Source organism: Sturnira hondurensis, unplaced genomic scaffold, assembly GCF_014824575.4.
Source record: "Sturnira hondurensis isolate 20B ecotype Veracruz unplaced genomic scaffold, ASM1482457v3 Scaffold0006413, whole genome shotgun sequence".
Lineage (NCBI taxonomy): Eukaryota > Metazoa > Chordata > Mammalia > Chiroptera > Phyllostomidae > Sturnira > Sturnira hondurensis.
In genome coordinates this window covers 57,713,211-57,734,593 of record NW_028079044.1, presented here as the reverse complement: position 1 = coordinate 57,734,593, position 21,383 = coordinate 57,713,211, and positions in this window count along the sequence as shown.

Genomic DNA, 21,383 nt, shown 5'->3' with positions numbered 1-21,383 from the left:
TTGGGCAGCAACAGGGACACATTCTGGGGCTGCCCGAGTCACCGTCCAGGATCCCGCTTTCCTGGGTTTGCTCCCTTCCCTGGCCTTCCTGTCCACCAGGTGCAGGGAACCTGGGGTCTGCAGGCCATCCGAGTGAAGAGACCGGTGGGGGGATGGCAGAGGACTGGGAAACTGGTTCTTGTGGTGCCTGGGGCCATGCCCCCAGCCACCTGCTTGTCCCTGCGTGACATTTGAGGCTGGTGGCTTGTGCTCCCTTCTCTCAGCTCAGGCAGGGCCTCAGTTTCTCTGCTCTAGAAGGTACCCCTCTGCGGTCCAGCTGTCCCCTCTCTCTCTGAGTTCTCCTTCCCCACCCCAGGGGAAGGCCAGGTGGCCCCTAAATACTTTGGAAACGCCTTCCCTCTTCCCCTCTGCAGACCTCGGGGTTTGCGCCAGCACACGGAAAGTGTCTGTGCAAACTGCCTGGCAGTGAGCCAGCCTTTGGTGCCCACATGGCCATCCGACCCAGCGAGGAAGACTCAGGCTAACCCACTCACTACCCGACCTCATTTTGGGGAGAGGGTTTTTTTCTTTTTCTTTAACCTAAAGAAGCTGAACACAGCGGGAGCTGGGCGTGGGGCCCTTTCAGGTGGGGAAAGGGACTTCCTGGGGCCAGGCTGGTAGCCTCTGCAGTGGCTTCTTGCAGAGACAGGGGTGTGCACGGCTGTGCCCCCTGGAGAATGACCATGAAGGCCTCAGGGAGGAAAACGCCTAGTTCCAGAAACTTGGGCACATCTCTTCGCTTGCCTAGAAGGTGGGGAACTGACCCCTCTCCAGAGCTGTCCAGGCCCACCAACGAAGGAGGCGGGGACATGGTGGGAAAGGGGGTGGAGCTTGATGTCCACCCTTCTCCCCTGACTAGCTCGAAGTCTCAGTAGGTTACTTAACTATTTACCTCCCAGAATGGTTTGGGGCTGGAGGCTCCTTTGATAGGAAGTGCTTTGAAGACTGCAGAGCTCCTGGGGGTGGGGGTGGGGGGCAGGGTTGCTGTGTGGGGCCTTCTTGTAACCACAGACCCAGCACAGCCAAACAAGCCACGGGGACCCCTGCTGGACAGTGTGGTCAGTTCAAGGCCAGATACAGGATCCGGACAAGATAACCTTCCCCAACAAAGGAACTTGCAGCTGCTAAAGACAGAGCCTGGGCTCCTGGGGTGGGAGAAGAGGGTGGGCCTGATGTGGGGGCTCTCTGGTTTGGGGCGAGACCCTGAGCTGTGGGTGTCCCTACAGGTAAGCTCCAGGGAGAGGCCAGAACGAGAAAGGTCTATCACACACAGGAAAGCAGGTAATTCCTGGCGAGGGCCGAGAGCCTGGCTGGGGATCTGTCTGTCTGGGCCCTGCCCAGGGCGGAGGCAGCTTCTTGGCTGGTGTCCCCTGGAAGAAGCTGGTCCCGGGTAAACTGAGGTTTTGGAATATAACAAAGGAATAGGTGGGGTAGGTGGCAGGGGGGAGCCCTGGACTGGTGGAGCCTTAGGGCGCTGGTCCAGACTCGAAAAGCCATGAGCCCTCCTGGGGGAAGGCTTTCCCTCGCCTGGTGTGCTTCCCCTCTGTGCCTCTTTTCTAGGGTCCGTCCCCAAGGGGTGGGCATTTCTGTAGGTTATGGGCCTCCTGTGTGTCAGGTCTGGGCACAGACAGGGCCACCTGGACATGGACTCGCTGAATTCCCTCAAAAACTCCAAGAGGAGGGGTCACAATCTGCTGTGCCCATGAGGAAAGGGAGGCTGGTGGACACGCAGGGACAGGGTGCTGACTGTCCCCTGCTCTCCACCGGGGCCTGGGGCCTCTTGCCCAGCTCCCTCAGCGACTTCTGTCCCCTCACACGCGGTTTCGAGGACCGCTGTGCACTGACTTGGGCTGAGGGAGCTAGGAGACTCTGAGTGAGAGCCGTGCGTAACCTCTCCAGCCAGGAGCTCGGGGTTCGGGGCCTGCCCCAGGCAGGGTTGGGGGGACACTGCCACAAAGCCCTTTGGAGGCCCTCGCTCCGGCCCCTGCTCCCACACACTACTTTAAAAAGAAATCTAGAATGAAAAAGAAGACAGTCTCTATTTTTGACAAGACAACGATGAAATGGAGGCTTTTAAATTATTAACATCCGGAAATAAATTATGTATTCAGGTCAGCTAGAAAGTGCCTTTCATTTCGTGAACACCGAGCCCACTGGTGCACCAGCCCGTTGGCTGTGTGCGGCATCTTTCACTCTCCTGGAACCTCAGTGTCCTCGTCTGCAGAATGGGTGGGAGCAGGCGGGGCGGGGCTGGGGGGCCCTGGGCCCCTCAGTGCACTCTGCCCCACTCCTCTCACCGGGTACCCTCTGCCGCCAGGACCAGGCAACTGCTCACACCTTCTCTGAGCGCTCGGTGGGTGGGAGAGGACCAGCTCCTAACAGTGACACGACCGAGTGCCGGGCCCTGCGCGGTGCCCCAGGCACTGTCTCTTCCCTGTCCTCTAGCAAAGCCCTGAGGTGGACAGTGTTAGGATCCCCATTTGCCAGGTGACAGAACTGGGCACCAGGCAGTGATGTGCCTTGCTGCTCAAGGTCACCCATCTTGGAAGTGGTACTGGTGAAGTTCAAGTGCAGGCAGCTGGCTCCTGAGCTGCCTCACTCTGCCTTGCCTCACCTCTGGTGAGGCCCTTGGGTACCTGTCTACCTGCAAGAACCTGTCCCCTTTGCCTGGATTGCCCTCCCTGCCCCAGGCCAGAAAAAATGTCCCCTCTCCTAGGAAGCCCCCCAGCCTCCCTCCACGCCTGCACAGCATGCGCCCACTCCCCTGCGAAAACCCTCACCCTCTGAACTGTCAGCGATGACCCTGTCTCCCCACCAGAGTTGGGCTCCTTGAGGGACCATCCAGGCAAAGTTCTGCACCCGCATGGCCCAGCCCGGGGCCTGGCCGAGCGGGGAGAGTTTGTGGAACGACCGAGTGCAGGGGTGTTGGATGTGGCTCTCCAACACCAGTGGGGGAGCTTGGTGGTGGGCCCAGGGCCCGGCCCTGGGAAGCCCCCTACTTTCACCTATTCCTGGCATCTCTGACGTTGTTCTCCCACAAGGGACTCAGCTTGGTAGGGAAGACATTGGGTTGCCATGGCAACAGTACCCCAGCGCCTCTGAACCCAGAGCCAGGCCTTCTTCTGTGGGCTCTGGCTGGGCTTCTCCAAGATGCCCTATTTAAAGCTTCACTCAGCTTAGCCCTCCTCCGCACGGAGCCCCCCTCCGCAGCGACCTCAGGCTGACCCTACTGGGAGTCAAGCCCTCCGGCCTAAATTGGGGAACCCCAGCCCAGAGAAGGATCAGGGCTCCTACCCTCCCCCACCTGCCAGTTCTACCCCCCCATCCCAGACACAGGCGTCTGTACATTCCCTTTTCTCTGTCCCCACTCCCCGGAGCAGGGGAGGGGCAGGGCCTTCGCTAGAGAGCCGCCCACGCGCGACCTCCCTCCCCGAGATCTGTGGATCTGTGCATCCACCGCCTGATCTGTGCATCCACCGCCCACTCGGCGGAGCTGCTTCCCACGCTGCCTCTCCGGCTGGCATCTCCATGGCAACACTCACCGCCCCCGCGCAGGACCACTGCGCTCAGCTAACGAGAGGCCAGTCCCCTGCTCTCCTTCCGCCTGCGCGTTTGGGTGGAGGACACCCCCGCACCTGCTTAGGGCAAGACTCAGTGCTCACTCAGGTCCCTGCCTCCTCCCCCGCGCAGGCCAGGCCGGAGTGACAGTGTGTGCAGACCCCTGGGCAGTGGGGCTCGCAGGAGTGCGCGCGCATGCGCGCATGGGCACAGGTGTCCAAAGTGTGAAGCGCTCCTCGGCCTGTGGCGTGGGGTCTGGGAGCCTGCCAGCGGCTCCTCGCTGTGTGCGTGTGCGTCCTCTGTGTGGGGCTGCAGCTGTGTGCCTGTGCCTCTGCCGGGGTGCATGTCCGTCTGTCTGTTTGTGTTTAGGTCCGCCCCAGAGGGCACGGGGCGGGGGGTCCTCCTGTGTGTGTGTGTCAGAAATTCGGAACCACAGCTGCTTTACTGTGCTTCTCCAGCCACAGGAAAGCGGCCCTGGCTCTGGCCCTTCTCCCAGGTCATTCAGGTCCCCACGGTGGCTGATAGGGGCAAATCTGTCTTTGTTCTGTTCCCCCCAAGGGCTGACGGTCACCCACAGACACACATCGGTTTCCTGGAGCCATCTCCCCAAACCCATTTTCCTGTCGAAAGCCTGGGAGCTGTGGGAAGACCAGGGATGTCATCCAGAGGAGAAGTATCATCCTTGCTCTGTGACAGCTGGCCGGATGACCTTGCACAGGGCACAGTGCCTCTGGGCCTCAGTTTCCCCGTCTGTTACTGATTTCTTATGGATGATGTGGTTCTGACTCTCCAGAATTGTCCATTGGCCAAATACTCAGTCCTCTGCACACACAGCGTTCCCTCCCACTTTCACGTCAGCCCCGTGGGTGGCATATCGTCGCCCCCAGCTGATAAGGAAGAAGCTGGAAACAAAGTCACGTCCTGGGTGTGGTGGAGGCTGGGGTCAGCCTCTCTCCTTCTGCATCTGCTTTCTGCCACACTCTGCCCACAGGCTGTAGGATCTAACCGGGCCCCTGGGGCTGCCCGCCAACCCCAAATGGGCACTGGGGTTGGGGGGGTGACCAGTGACAATGGGCACCAGCTGGCTCTGCTGGGAGGCCCTGCTCCCACCTGCTGCCCTTGCTGCCCCTGGGCCATCAGTCAAAGGGGGAAGTGTCGGAAAGAAAGACAAAAGGCAACGCTGTGGGGCCTCCGGGGCTGGTGACTAGGCAGGTGTTAAGGACCTGGACGTGGACAGGCCAGGTTCCGAGGGCAGTGTAGGGACTGAAGCCTCAGAGCGGGAGCAGGGAGGCAGGGTGGGGTGGGGACCCCGGGCTAATAGGGGCAGGACAGGTAGGGGAACAGGACACCTGGGGTCTGTAGTGCTGCTCAGACCGCCCCACGCAGACCAGATGCTCACCTTGTCTGTGCACACATCCTGCGCCGGTGGGCCCAGGGTGCAGCCTGGGCTTCCGCATTTCCAGCGAGCTCCCAGGCAGTGCTGCTGCTGCTGGTCTGGGACCACCGCGCTTTGAACTCAGTGTGGTCAGACAGTCTGGGTTTGATCTTCATCTGCCTTAATTAGCTGTACGAGTGGACAAGTGTGTTCCCAACTCTTCGTGCCTCAGTTTCCTCACCTGTAAAGTGGGGATGACAGCCATGTAGTTCAAGGGGGTGCCTGTGCAGGTGAGGAGTTAATCAGTACTGACCCCCGTCAAACACTTAGACCCGTGCTTGCTGAGCGTGTCACTAGTCCGAGGTGCTGGGATTGAGAGCGTGTGCTTTGTGCTGAGGGTGATGGGTCACTGAGAAGTTTTGAGCAGCAGCGCTCTGACCCGAGTCTCTTTCTTGTGCTCTCCGGGCCGTGGCTCTGTGGGGAGCCCTGTCCATCCACTCATCAGTGGGAAGCAGCCGTCAGGCAGGGACCTCCCCATGCCTCTGTGGACCCCTCACTCCAGCTGAAAGCTGGTACAAGGTCAGGCTCAGTCTGGGGCTGGTTGGCACCTTGGTGACCGAGTGACTGTATGTATCCTTTCCCCACTCGCCCCTCCCACCTGGCACCAGCAGGTCCTCAACAGTTTTATGTGAATTGGACTGAATTTTCTTGGCAAGTTTGAGCCTAGACATCCTCACTGAGCTGGTGTCATGGAGACCCCTGAAAGCTTTAGGCTTCATTCCCAAAGGGCGTGGTCAAGTCCTGAAGGTGAAGTGGTTCTTCCTGCCCACCCACATTGACGGGGAGAGATGGGTCCAGAGTTCTCCAGCCCCGCAAGGTGTTCCCAAGTAGCTGGCAGAGACGCCTGTGCTGGGACCACACTGCCCAGAAACCCACTGCCTACCTTTCTAGAAACGTCCAGGGTTTCTCTCTGGTGCGCTGTTCCTTTGTCCTTGGCAGTGATAAACCGATCCCCAGGACCCCGGATGGAAAATAACAGCCTTAATTTCCAGCCTGGGGAAGTGGGGAGAGCCAGACAGAGCGATCCCCACTGCGGGGTTCCGTCTGCACCAGGACAAGCGCGTCATGCCCACCTGCCTATGGGAAGTGCTGTGACAGTTCGGGCTGGCCCGTCATCACAATTGTCTCAGAACTGGGAGGCTGGGAAAACGAGGCAGAGTGTGTGCTGTGTGCAAACGCTGGACCGGGGAGCCGCTGAGGTGAATTACAGCTGGTGCTGCCAATGTCGGGAGCCCCCCGGAAGTGCTACCTGGGGGAAACGTAAACCAGGCTCCCCTAAAGGAAAGAAAGGTGCACTTCATTCCACGGTGCAAATGAAACCGAGGTCGCTCACCAAAGACTGTCCTCGCCAATGTAAAGTCGGATTTCTGTTCGTTACCGTTGTCTGGACATGAAAACCGTTGTCTGAAGGTTTTCCTGAGCTGGAGGATTTCAGGGCAGCGTCTGAGGGAGGGCCCGGAGCAGACAGCCCACGGCAGTGCACTTGACAAGTGTCGGGCTTTCTCCTCTGGCTCGGACGGAGGCTAAGGGCATCATCCAGGGACCTGGTGGAGTATGAAGGCAGCGTCGGCACCGCCAGAGCCCATGACATGGCTCTGAAACAAAGCCGGTGCACCGGCCAGTTGTGCAAAGAAGGAACTCGGAAGTGGGGGTGGTGAAGGGAGGCTGGGTTTCCACCCGCGGCACCTGCTAAAGGGCTCCGTGAATTTCTGCAAGGCCGAGCCCACACCGCACCCACCTCTCCTCCCTCCACCTGGCGCCCAGCCGGGAGACAAGCTTCCTGGAGGACAGAGTTTCCAAAGGGCCCCTCTGAACCTAGTCCCGCACAGTCAGCCTTTCTCAGAAGCAGAAGATTCAGGCCCTTTTCTCTGAGTCCCAAGTAAACATCCCATCATTTTCTGTTTTCCTCACCTTTACTCTTGATTTAAACAGCAGAGAACCCCCTGACATCCTTCTCTCTTAATGCCGATGTTTCCAGCTCCACCCACTTGTCATCTCAGGAACTTCTCATCTCTCCTGCCTCTCCCTGCCCTGTCCTCTCTCCCACAGCCGGAGCCTTGGTGTCATCGTCGCCCTCCTTCTCCGTCCCTGGTTCTCCATCCTGGCTGCACAGGAGGGTCGTCTTCAGAACCGCCCATGTCCGCCGCACCACCCAGGCCGGTTCAGGAAGGCTGAGAGCTGGGCCTGGACGTTAGCAGCCGCTCGCTGGTTCTCCGCTTCTTACCCACCCACCCGGGCACCAGCCACGTAGATTCTTCCTCAGCTCTGTGCCCCTTCCTCACCTTTACTCTTGATTTAAACAGCAGAGAGCCCCCTGACATCCTTCTCCCTTAATGCCGATGTTTCCAGCTCCACCCACTTGTCATCTCAGGAACTTCTCATCTCTCCTGCCTCTCCCTGCCCTGTCCTCTCTCCCACAGCCGGAGCCTTGGTGTCATCGTCGCCCTCCTTCTCCGTCCCTGGTTCTCCATCCTGGCTGCACAGGAGGGTCGTCTTCAGAACCGCCCATGTCCGCCGCACCACCCAGGCCGGTTCAGGAAGGCTGAGAGCTGGGCCTGGATGTTAGCAGCCGCTCGCTGGTTCTCCGCTTCTTACCCACCCACCCGGGCACCAGCCACGTAGATTCTTCCTCTTCGGTCTTTCTCAGCTCTGTGCCCCTTCCTCCCAGCACTGCCACCTCCTTCAAGCCTCTTGTACATCACACCTGGGTGGTGATGGCAGCATTCTGTCTGGTCCCCCACCCCAACCACACCCTCCGCCGTCTTCCTCTCTTTGCTGCCACAGTGATTTTTCTCAATTGTACAGCCAGTCTCATCTCCCCTCCCTCCCTCCCTCCCTTCCTCCCTCCCTTCCTTCCTCCCATTTTCTAAACACCCACTGTGACCAGGCTCTGTCCTAGGTCTAGAGAATTATGGGATTGAACAAGAAGAGACACGTCTTAGTCCCAGGGGAAATGCTAAATCTCAAACTACACCAGAAATTGTTTCGTAACAGCTGTGACTTGTGCCTGGAAGAGTAAGAGGTGATATAAGAATGCTCTCCCGGCTCATCATCCCAGTGGCTCACACCAGGGACTTGGGTGGATGGCGGAAGCTCCCTGTCCCCGCCACCACCATGCACCATGTGGGCCACCTCACCAGACAGCCGCTCCTCTGGACTCTCTCTGCTGCCCGGACTTGTTTCCTTTCCTGCACTTGCCTCACTCTCTCCTCCTCTCACATAGACGCCACTTCCTCCAGGAAGCCTTCCCGGCTGTGCCCAGCCTGGGGTCGGTGTCCCTCTTCCGCATTCCCAGACCTCCCTCCACCTTCCTTGGTCTCTGCTTTGCTGTGGCACTGCAGCAGTCTGCTGTGTGTTGTGAGTCTGCCTTGGCCCCCCCCCCCCCCCCCGCTGGCCCGGAAGCGCCCAAGGACAGGGCGGGCAGAGTCCTTTAACTGTGCTGCTAGCACAGGGCCTGAAATGCAGCCAGTGAATGAATGAACGAACGCAAGATCAGAGTAACAAACAGTCCCTGGTAACAGAAACACTGAGAAAACTGTCGGAAAAGGAAAATCGATCTGGCACCTGTCTCTATCTGTCATTCCTCTGTCTGTCTTCCTCTGAGGTTTTACCAAAGGTCTAGAGATGGAGAGGATGAGGCTCCAGCCTCTGATGGTAATGCTGTGGCTGAACCTTGAACCCAGGATGGGGGTGGTTAGCACAACAAGACGGGGTAGAATCCGTCCTCTAATAACATGTGTGGCTTAGATCTCGTATCACAACACCTTGTATTTCAGTACGTTAAGAGAGTATTAAAAATCAGATTCAATCTGAATACTTCGGAAGCCTTGCTCCCGGGTTTTGCAGCCCCGTGGAGGCAAGAAACCCCCAGATCACGGTCTCCGACATGAAGGCTGCTCGCCCGTCCTCCCTGGGACCCTCAGGTGAGACCGTGCGTCCTGGAGCACTTTGTAAACTGCAGGCGCTGAGCGGAGGCTGAACACGGTCCTGCAGCTCCCTCCTGAAGCCCGCAAGGAGGAGCGCCTCTTTACTGCAAACGCCCGTGTTCAGCCACAGCCGGGGCTCACAGCCAGGGCTGCCTTTGGCCTTGAATGCCCGGTTGAGAAGTCACCCAAGCCCTGGTGTTGCCAGGTATGGCAACACCCGAGGTACTGGGGGCAGAGTTAGCTTTTCGTACGGACAGTGGGGTACAGGCCTGTCCTGGAATGAGTGGAGGGCGACAGGGGCTCCGAACGGCAGACACGCCGGGTCAGTGACCAGAGGGGGAGGGAGGAGACCCACTTTCTCTTTTCCAGGGGCCTCTGCTGACCTGGGAGTCGGGGCCGAGGCTGCCAAAGTGGGACTCGGTGGGCAGGGAGGAGGTCCACGTGTCCGAGTCGCCCTTTTCCTCCACTCCGGTTGCAAAGGAAGGGACAGAAGGCAGCTGCCACTCAACAGCCTGAGTCAGAGAAGGACCCAGGCCGGTTTCCTGACGTTGGAAGCAGCTGACCTCCCTAGGAGTTTTGTAGCCGCCTGGCCCCCAGGCCCCAGACGGGGCCGTGAACACTTGTGGAACCACAGAATCCCAGGAACCACAGCCCAGCCACAACCACACGGCCCTCCGGCTCGGCCAGGTCTCAGGCTGTGTGGCCAGTGCCCCGGCCACGTGATGCAGGTAAAGCTCGCAGGCTAGGCCGTTAGGGGTCAGGCAAACCCACCTCAGTGCCCTGGGTGTTTCTCCCTGGGTTTCTGCTTTCTTCACGTGCAGCCTCCAGCCATTTTTTTCTGTCTTTTGGCCAGTTTGGCCCTGTACTTTTATCTGGTAATTCATATGCATTTTGTACATCTAGTTGCCTGTGTTTCCCTCTAGAAACAAATGGTCTTTGTAGGGTGTTGGAAGGGTCCAAGGTGAAAGATACTAATCCTAAGGCTCACAGGCAAGAAAATATGCCCGGGGCTGGCCGAGATCAGAAGAGCTTGTTCTCAAGGTGCCACATTCCCTCCCGACAGGGCCTGCCCTCCCTGGAGGCCCGAGGACCCCAGAGAGACGGGAGGGAGACTTTAGGCACATTCACGGTAGTGAGACTCAGAGCCGAGGGCCCAACAGAAGGCTGCATCTTCCCAGAGAGGGCTTGAGACCAGTCACCAGTCCTGGCAGAGCTCAGGCAGGCCTGGGAGGCCAGGGCACTAAGCCGAGCGCTGGAGAGGCAGGGGGTCGAGGAAGGCACTATGCAAGCAGGCAGGTCGGGAGTGGCATGACCAAGCCTGTGCCTACACCAGAAGGGATGCTGTTGGCTGGGACGGATTCCCAGACTTGTTTAAAGGGGCAGAGCTTGTCCCTAAGCGGCTTCCAAAGCAGATCCAGGGCCCTGGAGCCCGGGTGGGGGTTGGGGGCGGTCAGCCAGAGCTGAGCTGGAACCCAACAAGAAAGCCTTGCTTTCCTGGGGGCCCCCGGGTCCCTGAGATAACACTGTCCCTGCAGTGTGACAATGGTTGTAGCTTGCACAGGCAGGTCTCTGGGAGCAAAGGGCAGAGTTTGCATCCCAGCAGGCTCTTGGTCCCCAAGGAGTCCCAAAGTTTTGCCTCTTTTTCAGGCAAAGGAGGAAGACCCTGCTCCACTCCCCACACTTTCCCTTGCACCGGTCAGCGGTTTGTGATGGGTCATATGGTAAAACTGTGACGGCCCCTGGACAGAGAAAAGGAAGTGTCCTTAAATCCTTCTTTACTCCTGGCACTGGGAAGGCTCTGTCCGACCAAGGGCGGTGAGCTGAGGACATACTCCTCCTAACTTGGCCGGGAGGAACGCCCCACTGGAGGCGAACGCCCGGCGCCGCCCCTGGGGGCTGGGAGTCATCCAACAGGATCAGAAAACCCCAGGTTCTGGAATCTCTGGCCCAGACCGTTCCCTGAGTCATCTACTTCAATGCCTTCTCCTGCCCCACGGGGGAAGGGAGGCCCAGAGGGGGCAAGTTTCTCAGTGAGCCTGAGCCACTGTGGGGTGGGGGTGCCCAGCCCAGGGCCCCTAGTTCATAGCCAAGGACACGGAGGCCAAACTGGAGGCCAAGTCAGAAGTCTGGCCCCGCGCCGCTCGGCAGCCTGTGGCAGCGTCTGACCCAGGTCTCCAAATTGATTCCCTTTCTTCTTTCTGCCCCACCCTTCAATGACCAACCTTCCCATGTTACTGACAAACCAGCCCACAAATGCCCGTCTCCTTCTCCATCACAAGCAGATGGTACCCCGTGTGGCCACCACCTCCAATGACAACGTCCTCAGGTCTCTGGGTGAACTTTTCTATGTTTTTGAAACTCAGTGTTGATGTCACAGTTTCACAACATCAGAATTATATGTTTTTGAGAGCCGTTCCCTTAAAACATGCAGTTTCGAGAAGAACATGGCTCTGGAACTTGAGCGAGGAGGAAGACTCTGTAGCCAATGAGGAAAGCAGAGCTTGGCTCCAGGCAAGTCAAGATTTTTTAAACCGAGCGTCTTCCCGCTAGACCAGTCTCTCGCAGAGATAAGAAGGCAGATTCCTGGAGCCAAGCTGGTCGTGGAGCAGCCACAAGTGTCAGGTGCAGTCTCAGATCGAGACAGACCAAACGCGGGCGCCCCAGGCGCATTCCGGCCCAGCCAGTAACTTCTGGGCAGGTGAAGTCAGAGCCCAGAGAGGACTAGCTGGGGGCCACCCGGCGTCACAGGGGGGACACAGTGGCCGGGGACAAAATGTGAGGGTCTGGGCCTCTGCAGGGGTGAGCTGCAGAAACCTTGCATAGTAGAAACCTTGCCCTTTGGGTTTCAAGCTGACCCAGGCTGAAATTACTGGTCCAGGCCTTCTTCCTGCCTGTGACTGGGGCAGGTCACTGGCACACACCCTCCCCAGACCTCCTTTATCTCCCCTGTTCAGTGGCACTTTGACAACATGTCCTGCAGAGCCGTTGTCATAAACGGAGACAAGAGACACCTCGACACTGGGGGGCAGGCAGCACGATCTGGGGGGAGCCGGGGTGGCAGCACCTCTCCAAGGATGGAAGTGAGCAAATTCTGCCGGTGACGCCCGCATTCCAAACCTGCTTGTCGTCGGACCCGAGCTCTGCCCCTCCTATATCTGAGGGCAACGTGGTCCCCGCCAGGCTCTGTGCTGCAGTGATGTGGCCCGGGGCCAGGCTGTTTGCATCAGAGGGTCAGCTGTGGGGGTGGGGGCAGCAGGGGGCTGAGCGTGGGTCTGAGGAGCAGCTGGGAGACCCACTCTCGTCGCGGTAAATGTGTCACTACCACCTGCATCTTTCCCACCTCCGGGGCCCGAACAGTGCTTCTCAAGCCTGGCTGCGCCTTGGGCCAGGCGCAGCTGCAGCTGCAGGGGCTGCTGGGAGAAGCCTGCTGAGGATGCAGTGTCTGAGTCAAGGAGGGGCAGACAGGCTCACAGAGGAGCCCCTGGCATGGGCACCTGTGTGCCAAGGACAGTAGGGTCACCAGCACACCTGCAGGGAAGTGAAGGCCAGGGGTAGGGGTGGAGGGGGCCAGGGAGGACCCCAGCTGCTGGCCCACAGTTAGCCTGGGGAGGAACCTGGACAGGCTAAGTCGAGACGCCTATTAGACATCCACGTGCAGCTTGGGAGGACATTGGACATGAACCTGGAGTTCAAGGAGGGGGCTAAGCTGGGTCACACCTGAAAAACGCACATGCACATGCTAGTGGGGGAGTCCTTCAGAGAGAGCAAGGTGCGAGAGACCAGGAGGGGCGGGGCCTGGAGCTCTGCAGGTCTCAGGGGGGCCGGTGGGGATTTGGAAGGAGGAGGAGGAGGAGGAGAGCGGGGGAACCAGGTGAGGGAAACGGAGGGTCCTCGGGCGCTGCGGGGGTGTGGTTGCGGTCCCCCTCTGGCAGCCATGGACTGCAGCTGGGGTTATGGAGAGGCCGCCACCCCCGGTGACGACAAAGTCATGTTTTCACCAGGGGAAGAGGGGACTAAAGGGGAGCTCAGGCATTCAGTGAACCTGGATCAACCCCGGGACCTGCAACAGTTGCTGACACAGGGCGGGGCCCGTGAATGAGTGGCTGGAGGAAATGCTAGACGTGGGGGCGGTAGACTGAGGTGGTGGGGGGGAGCCCTGTGTGAATACAGGAAAGAATCTGGATACGGCCTTTAGTGTAATCATCACTGGCCTCCTATTATGTCTTCCCACTCCTCCCGAGGCCTCCTGGGCCCCAGACGACTCTAAGGATTGGTGAAATTGATTCCCCCTCCAGGGACTTCATTTTCAAGCAAGCACACCCCTCGGCGCTGAGCTGGAGGGGGAAGCAGCGGCAGCAGGGGTTGCCATGGCAACTGCTCGAGGAAGAGTGGGGTGATTGCACCCCCGGCACTGGGCTGGGGTTGAACCAACCTCGTGTCTGTGGTGGTGGAAAGGGCAGCTTTGGAGTAACGGAGAAGCTGGTCCCTGGACCCTGGGGTGGGCGGGCCAGGGGCTGCGAGCCTGCGGCCCACACAGCTGCAGGCCAACAGCAGTTGGGTGCCTGTGCTTCTCAATGGGCGACCCTCGATGCAGACGTGGACCGAAGCTGGGGCCCGAGGACCCAATCGCGTGGCAGTCACCTAGTGAGCACTGGGAGGGCCAGAGCCCGCAAACCCGCCCAGCCAAGTCGACGTCTGCCTGGCTTTGTTGATAAAGTTTTATTGGAACACAGCCCCAATTACTCATCACTTACTGTCTCTGGCTGCTTTTGCAGCACAGCAGCTGGGCCGGGCAGTTGCAGCAGAGACTGTGCACCACCCACAGCAGACTTACTACCTGGCCCTTTAAGAAAAAGTTGGCCAGCCCCTGGGTGGGAAGAGTTTGAAGGGAAGGAGAGGAAAGGACCAGAGGGTCTGTATGACCTTCTACGGGGACTTTTGTTTCCTTTCCTAACACTCACTGGATGTCACTTTGTGGTGAAGTCCGAGAGGCAGAGCAGGGGGTCGGAACTCTGTCCCTAGGACCCAGGTGGTTTGGTTCTTCAGCTCTGGGGCCTCAGTTTCCCCATCTGCATACTCACTATGTACAGTACTAGCTAAAGTGACAGCCCTCATGGATGCGGGGTTGACGGCGCTGTGTCCCGGAGGCAGGGTCCACTCTGTCACAGCAGGCGAGGTCAGCTGGGCAGTAATCGCCCGCTCTTGGGCTAATGGGGCCACCTCCCTGGCATGCAGCTTCCCTGAAGTCACCTGTCCGTTGGGTCCCCATGGCCCTGCTCCTCGGGGACAGTTCTCGCCTCTGTCATGAGTGTCTCTGGATGATTTCCTGTCACTTTCTGCATGAGCCTGTGGGCACCCTGCTGACTTTCACTCATTTGGGGCATGTGGACAAGCGCCTCGAGTCTCCATTCATCCATCAGGAAGCCACCACCCCCTTCCCTGGGCAAGCACTTTGTGGGCAACTGGGTGCGCCCCCTTCTGTTTAGGGAGAGGTGCCTGTGGGCAGGACCCTGGGGCAGCGAGCAAGAGAGGCACACAGGAGGTGGCCAGGGGTGGGGCAGGGGCAGCCCAGCCTCAAAGGGATGACCACGGGTCTGGCACACACGGTGCACAGGAGCTGGCAGAGGGAGCCGGTGGGAAGGCTGTGGGGACAGCCCAGTGACAGAGGCAGGGCGTGGGGTGACAGTGAGCAGTCCCTTAGGCTCGTGTGAAAGTGGGGTGCCTTGAGTACCGGGCAGGGTGCTGCTTTCATCCTCTCCTCCCGGTCACTCTGGCAGGTCATCAGGCACAAGCAGGACAGACTCCTCCCGAGGGACTGATGTCCATGAGAATGCGTCCCTTATGGCCTCCAAGGTCATGGGTGGGTCATGTTTGCCACCTGGGCTGGAGGACTGCCTGGGTGAGGCTCAAGAAGCACCCCCCTAGTGGGGGGTTGAGCCTTCTCCTGCTATCTCTAATGTTTCGCAGCCCAGGGAAGCGTCCTTCTGCCCTAGTTCAGGCAGTTGCATTGCTCTCAGACCACGGTAGACAGGGCTCTGCCTACCTGCTCCTCTGGTCAGGTCCCTGCTTAAATGACTTCAGTAACGACAGTGGCAACAGCAATAGTAATAGCAGCTACCATGTCCTCAGGCCTGCCTACGTGCTGGGCACCACGCGAGGCCCCTCCTCCTGGCTCTTGCTCATTGTGCTCCTTGCCTCTCATCCATGGCCCCAGTCCATGCTGGGTGCCTTCCACAGTGATGGGGTTCTCTCGGCCCTTTAAAATCCAAAGCTTTGCCAACTAAGCCCAGACTGAACTCTGAATGGGCCGGGGTGCTGGGTTCCACTCTGGAAGGGTCACAGACCCTCCAAGTAACAGTGATTGGAGCAGGCTCTTTGTGTCCCATGACTCTGCTCTCCCTGAGGTGTCACCTGCTTCACAGGGTCCATGCAGGACCACCACATCCTACCTTGCATTCAGAGCACACACCTGAAGTCGCTTGGACTACCTGCATCCTGATCCTATTGCCCAGACGCTCGCCGCCCAGAGGCTATGCCCAGGTATGGGGGAGAGGCTGCTCTGTGACGTGAGTGCCACCTGACCGCTGCTGAGCTCTTGATCTGGATCCAGCGAGTCTGGGCCAGAGCAGAGACTGCCTCCCCAGATCCCCTCTGAGACTTGCTGACGCTCCCCTAGGCCCAGGCACACCGGCTCCTAGAACAGCCTGGAAAGAATGTTAGGCGTCTTCTTATCTGGGGCTGCCCCTATCCAGCCTGTCCTATCCTGCATGACCCCTTAGTGGTCATATGGTGAGCACAATATTATGCGTCTTCCTACGGCCCAAGATGCACCTTGTATGTCTTAATACATTCTTAATGTAACAACGGAGTTGTCGGCCTTTCTTTTGTCTAATGGCCCTGAGAAACCGTACCGAGGGGTGCGAGAGGCTGGGAATGGAGTCTATCCTGAGGGCCGGCTGAGGTCTGTCAGTGTCGGGGGACGGAGTAGGGCCTGGGGCTCAGCCAGCAGGCCTCTGCCTCCAGGGCTCTCACTGTGCGTGTTCACCCCAGTCTTCCAAAGACAGGTGCCGATGGGGTGAGCCCTACGCGAGGTGTCTTCGGGAACAGCGGTGAGGAAAAGGGAGCAGGAGTCAGGGCTGCTGGGAGAGCCGTGGGGCCGGGCAGCAGGTCTGAGCCCCAGGGTCAGCAGGGAGGTGAGGAGGGAGCCCCGAGGTGCAACGTGGTCCTGAGAGAGCTCGACTGGGTGTCGGGGATCCTGAGCTGGGTTACCCAACAGATAAGCCTGCATTCCCCATCTCCTGGAGCCCATGGGCTCAGATGCTGGGCAGGGCTGCCTTGGGCACGTGGCCTTGTGGAGATGGGCTTTAGGGCAGCAAGCAGCTGGGCTGTCCCATCGATGATGCTTGGGGACCCCTCGCTACATACCTTTGGGCAAGTGGCTTAACCCTTACATCTCCGTTGCCTCAACTGGAAGGTGGGGTAGGAGCTCCGACCCAGGGCAGGTGTGAGAGCCTGCCTGTGCCCAGCACACTGGAGGCTGCCCGTGGCTGACCGTTCTATTACGGTGGTGGTGGTTCTCATTCAGTGAAGGTTCCCAGGCCATGGACAGACGTGTGCTGCTCATTGGAAAGCCACAGACACTGCTGCCTGCAGACTTCTGGGAATATCCGTAAGCACCCTCAGAAAGGGTCCCCTCCTCTTTCTGCAATGGCAGAGAGGACTAGCCCAAAGGACTCAATGAGCAGGAGGCAGAAACAAAAACGGAACTAGAAGAAGCGGGGCCTGGGGGAGGAGGCAGAGGAGGTCAGGTGGGTGGCTCTGGGCAGTCTGTAGCCACCGTGGCTCTGCAGCCTCAAGGTCCTGAGTGTCGCCCTGGCCCCCCAAGAGCTGCCTCCTGCCGCCATAGCGTTTCTGGGGGACAGTTTCTCTTATCAAAACCGCTGACGAATAAAGGACACTCCTTTAAACTAACATTCAATTCAAATTGAAGTTACTCGGCACCTGCCCAGCCCCTGACTTTGCTGGGAGATTCAGAGGGGGTAAAATACAGCCCCCATCCTCCAGGGCTCCATGGGCAAGACATGTGCCCGGGACAGACACCGGACCCCAGTGCCTTGTGGTGGGTCTAAGGGACAGGGACAGGCAGGGAACAGGGGTTGGAGCTAGGCAGTCAGACAAAGAGAGCAGAGTGCAGAAACAAGGCATGTGTTCCCAGGGGAGGCTCCGCTGGAGGGTGCAGAGCAGGGAGGAAGCAGAGGAAAAACGTGGGCCTGTGGGGCCTGATGGACCCGAGTACCCAGGGCCGGAGGTCAGCCAGGGCCTTCCCATGAGGCACAGGTGGCCACATGGGCTGCAAAGCAGGGTGGCCGGTCGGACTAGCATCTCAGGCTATCTTGCCAAGGGGGTGCGTGGGCTGGACCGAGAGGCCTGGGCAGGAGGTGCTTCACTGGTCTGACCGCACCCCCCGTGAAACCTCCAGCCCCTGACATAAGACTCCTCTCCTACTTCCTCAGCACCAGGTTGTGTCTGATCACAAATGCTTACTGGACGCATCTGGGAGGGGATGTGTCAAGTGTACGTTAGACCAGCAGTTTGCAAACCAAACCAAAAGATTATTAGCAGATACATTTCTCAGAAAAGAGACAAACGTGGCAGTTCCTTATTTGCTGCTGGTCTGGGTCAGGTCCTCACTTGCATGTCTTGCCCAGTTTGACACTTAGAACAACCCTCCATTGTCACTTGCTGAATGCCAAAACAGGGCCACAGGGACTTGACTGTCTTGTCAGAGACCTTAGATGTCACAGCAGAGACACAGTTTGAGATCAGATGTTCTTACACCGAGTCTAGCACCCTTTCTGATGGGGAGTGTGTGCCTGCATGCGAATGAGCGCATAGTGAGGACATCGAGGCATTCAGGGAAAGCACACTCACCTCACTGTGCACACGTGTGTGCATGTGTATGTGCCTGTGTGCACATGTGTGGGCTCAAGAGCAGCCCACACGCTCTTGATTAACCTCCTTTTCAAGCACAGCAAGTCATCTCCAGGGCATGGACAGTCACGGCACGACCCAAAGGAAAGGGGTCCCTCTGGCCCCGACTGCCACTCTGAAGGGAAGCAGGGGGCTTGGGGTCCGCCAGGCGCCCTGGTTCACGTCGGGACCACAGTGACAGGGCAGCAGCCAGCGCTGCCCGCAGAGGGGTTTGGGGCACCGAACCTGTGTCTCCTGGGGAGACGTAGCTCCTGGGGAGCTTGTGGGCAGGCCCATGGGCTGGCCTGACCCCTGCCCCCGGCCCCAGGTTCTAGGGACTCTCCCAAGAGCACCCATGTGAAGTTGTCAGGGCCCCAAGGGGGCACTGGTGTAAGCCAGGCCCTGCCCGAGAGCAGCCTCTGGCTCTCGATGCTGTTGCCCATCCTGGCACAGCCCTGAGGTGGCTGTGGCCACCCCGTTCTACACGGGAGGAAATCGAAACAGAGCGGGGCTTGACTGCTTGCCCCAGGTCATGCAAGAGGAAAGTGGCAGAGCTGGGGCTCGAACCGGTCTACGTGAGTCCCAGCCGTTGCCTCTGGGAGCAGAGACGGCAGGCTGGGACCAGGAGGCCTGCGCTGAGNCCTGCCCGAGAGCAGCCTCTGGCTCTCGACGCTGTTGCCCATCCTGGCACAGCCCTGAGGTGGCTGTGGCCACCCCGTTCTACACGGGAGGAAATCGAAACAGAGCGGGGCTTGACTGCTTGCCCCAGGTCATGCAAGAGGAAAGTGGCAGAGCTGGGGCTCGAACCGGTCTACGTGAGTCCCAGCCGTTGCCTCTGGGAGCAGAGACAGCGGGCTGGGACCGGGAGACCTGCGCTGAGCTCACCTCACACTGCGTGCACATGCGCGGGGTGGGCGTGTGGTGTGAGTGCCTAGGGTGTGATGTGTGTATGTGGTCTGAGACACTGCTGTGTGTGTGATGTGAGGTGAGTGCTGTGTGTATGGTGTGTGGTTCGTGCATGGTTGTGTGTTGGTATGTGTATGTGTGTGTGTGTGGTATGTGGTTTGTGAGTGTACATGTGGTGTGTGTGCATGTCTTATGAACAGCCTTTGTAGATTCTTACCGACCTGGAATGTGAAGCTGGCAGTGGGGATGAGACAAGGGGCCGAGACCAGGGGCTGAGGGTGCACACTTGGCTTTGGAAGCGGGCTGAGGTCAATCCACCAGCCCTGTTGTGTGGCCTAGGACAAGCAACCAAACCGAGTGAGTCTGTGTCTCATCTGTCGAACAGGATGGACAGGATCACAAGGGGATGTCCCCAGATGCTTGTCCCCCATGCTCTTCAGCAAGCCCAGTGGGCTGCCCTCCGTGTGTGCCTGGAATTAAGCCCCACTTCCACGCTGCCCTCAGCTCCCCCCATGGTCTCCTCGCTTTTGCCCTTGACCCCCAGTCAGACCAATCCCAACGGAGGGGCCAGAGCGAACTTGTAACTCATGCACCAGACCACGTGACCCCCACTAAGACCAGCCCCAAGTGTTGGTCCCACTCCATCCCTGCAGTCCCCTGGCCCTGGTGGCGAGGATGTGCAGTTCCCCTGTCACCAGTGGTCTTTGCACAAACGTCGTCTTCTCAGTAAGGCCTAGAGAAGGGGAACACCCTCCCCTACAATACCCTTCCTGAAGGAGACAGATGCTTTCAGGAAGAGGTCAGTGGGCCAAGGACACCAGGGCCAAGGCCATCTCGGGGAAGGGTGGGACCGGCACTGCTAACTCCTGTGCCCCCCGCCTGCCTTCCCACAGCTTCCTCCTCAGCACCCCAGCTGGGGGCCGGGGGCTCTCTGTCATGCTACAGGTCTGCCGTGGGGGCGGGATGCTCTAGGACGCCCAGTGTTCAAGAAAAGTTTGCCTCTGCTCGGGCAGGAAAGAACAAAGGGGGAGACCTGGCCGTTCACTGAGTACTGTCCTGCCCAGGGGAGCCCCCTCCCCCCAGTGACCAGGAGCAATTCATGTGTGGCTGTGTCACGAAGACAGTTGAGGGAGGGCTTTCTTTCCACAGCCCATGTGAAACTGGGTCAGGCTCGGAGCGGGACAGCGGGACCCCGGGGTCTGGGTCACCAGGAGGTGCCTGGTGACAGAGAGGGCAGGTTCCAGGGATGCAGGAACAGACAGAGGTCAAGCCCACAGACGGGGCCAGTCTGCCCAGCCAGGCCCTCCCCTTTAATTCCCACAGTGTGATAAACAGTGAGGGGGGGGGAGCATCCCCATTTTCCAGATGAGAAAACTGAGGCTCAGAGGCTCCGGACATGCCAAGTTCACCCAGATGGACAGCAGCAGAGCTGGGCTGCGCTGGACAGTGGATATGGCAAAACTGGAATGGGCTGCTCCCTCCCGACCGCACCCTCAAACCGGAGCAGGGCTGCTGGGAGTGCAAGCTGCCAGGAGGGGCTTGTCCCCAGCTCTCATCTGAGGTGCACCTAAAACAGCAAATGGGCAGATTCCAGGGCTGGCGGCGGCAGCCGGGTGGCCGGCCTGCGGGAGCGCGGTATTTTTAGCCATTCTGTCCCGGGGACCGGGATGGAAAGATGAGACACCGTGGGGGCTGGCACGGGCCTCAGGATGAACTCATGAGCCTGAAATAGTGGAGCCGAGGCTGCGAGCGGTCCTTGCAGGGCCTCGGAGCGGACAGGCCACAGGAGGGCCGGTTCTTTATTTCCTTCCCTAGGGCCCAGACTCTTGTGGAAGGTACTGAATGAAAGGGTGTTTGAGCCAGAAAGAACCTGAATGATTTCACAGTCCGATGCCTACCTTCTCCTGATGGGGAAATAGGCTGAGAGGAGGCGCGTTTCAGGTGAGTGGCAGAGCTGGACCCCAGCCCAAGCCCCTCAGCCCCTCCGTCCGTTGCTGCATACTTTCCCCCATGCCCCACCTGGCCCGCCCGCCTCCTGTCCCACTGCCGTGCCCGCCTTGGTGGCACAGTGGCGGGGTGTGGGAAGTCACTGCCACATGAGTGGAACGGCCCTTGGGCTCAGCTTGGGGCTCAGCACGCACAGGCCTGAGGACTGCTAACCCTTCTCTGTGATGCCCATTTCTCAAATCAGGGTGGTAGGGGCTTTCTGTGGCATTCGAGGGAGACAACACGGAAATGCGGCTGCCACCAACTTGGAGGGCTTTCTGGAAGAAAGAAGGTGTCCAGCGTGGTTAGGGCACCCTCCCTGTTCCCGACGGCCAGCCCCTCCTCCCTCCCTCCTAGCAGAAGCAGACTGTGTGGCTTTGGGGAGGTGGTCAGCACCCAGCGCCGGGGCATCGGGACACTGGCAGTGACCTCATTGTCCTGGCCCTCAAGTGTTCAGCACTGAGGGGTAACACGGTTCTGGCCAATAAAAGATGAAAGAAGCCCTGCCAGAGGCTTCCAGGAAGGTTCCCGCCCCACCACCCCGCCCCTACCCCAGGTTAAAA